The sequence below is a fragment of the Nicotiana tabacum genome, chromosome 3, assembly GCF_000715075.1.
Source record: "Nicotiana tabacum cultivar K326 chromosome 3, ASM71507v2, whole genome shotgun sequence".
In the NCBI taxonomy this organism is placed as follows: domain Eukaryota; kingdom Viridiplantae; phylum Streptophyta; class Magnoliopsida; order Solanales; family Solanaceae; genus Nicotiana; species Nicotiana tabacum.
In genome coordinates this window covers 6,171,244-6,172,477 of record NC_134082.1, presented here as the reverse complement: position 1 = coordinate 6,172,477, position 1,234 = coordinate 6,171,244, and the positions used below count along the sequence as shown (strand labels likewise).

Here is a 1,234-nt window from a genome sequence, read left to right as displayed (position 1 = left end):
AGTGTTAGTATGTCACTTGTGTTTGCCTCTTCGTGAGGTTATTCTCTCGATATTTTGTACTCTCTTTTTATACAGTGGATTTCTCATCTTCACTGTGGATGTAGATCAGTTGACCAAACCATGTTAGATGTTTATACCATGTTAGATGTTTATGTCTCTTTTGGTATGTTTCTCTTTGTTGTATGATTTATCAATGTTCATGGTTTATTTTTCTAGCTTCCGCATAACGCCTGACTTTTTTTATCCTAACAAAATCGTGCCAATATGACTCAGGCTATTGTATAGCCTGATATCACTGGTCATTTTGAACTCAAACAATATATGGTACAACTGATTCAGTTCACTGGGCAATATGTAGATCTATCTCACAAAGACTTGCAGAGGCACATTCAGAACTTCTTAGAAAACATGTACACTTACAATTATCTGAACGTTTCCAAGGGTTATGTCAGGATGACACTGTTTCCTTTTTCACTGCTGGGAGAAGCTTAGGAATGGTTGCAAAAAGAGCCCACAAACTCAATATCCATACTTGGGATGATCTAGCAAAGAAATTCTTAATCAAAATTTTCCCCACTAAGAAAACAAAGTTATTGAGAAGCCAAATTTTTGGGTTCTAACAACGGGATGGTGTGACTCTTCGTCAAGCTTGGGAAAGATACAAGAAGCTACTCAGAGATTGCCCACATCATTGTCAAACTGATGAGGTGTTGGGTCATTCTTTTATTGAAGGGCTAGATGAGACATCAAAGATGAATCTTGATTCAGCTTGTAGGGGTAGTTGCATGGCGAGACCATATAGTAAAATACAACTTCTAATGAACAATTTCATTGCTGATGATCATAATTGGCAAGGAGAGGGAGAACCCCGAAGAGCAATTAAATAGAAAGCAACAAGTGTAATTGAGCTTGATGACCTCTCTGCAGTGAGAGCAAATATAACAAATTTGGCAAATCAAATGAATAGAATGACAATGCACCAAACACAATAGATGCATCATGTACAACAAATGTCTACTTGCTGTGAAATATGTGGTGATAGTCACACGAGTGAAATGTGCCCCACAAATCCTAAATCTATGTACTATGTGGTACAACAGAGTAGAGGTCTAATGAACCAACATGCACAATATGGGAGCACTTACAATCCCAATTGGAGGAATCATCCTAATTTCTCCTAAGGTGAAATCAGTCAAATCATAATCATTATAGACCCTAAGGAAATTTTAATCAA

At 37.1% G+C, this 1,234-nt stretch overlaps 1 non-coding gene across 1 annotated transcript; it reads right to left on the bottom strand.

The window, feature by feature from the left end:
- Positions 1–590: 590 nt before the first annotated feature.
- On the bottom strand, positions 591–697 carry LOC142179663 (small nucleolar RNA R71). The gene has a single exon (XR_012708208.1). It is a non-coding gene; the product is annotated as a small nucleolar RNA R71 (small nucleolar RNA).
- Positions 698–1,234: the final 537 nt, after the last annotated feature.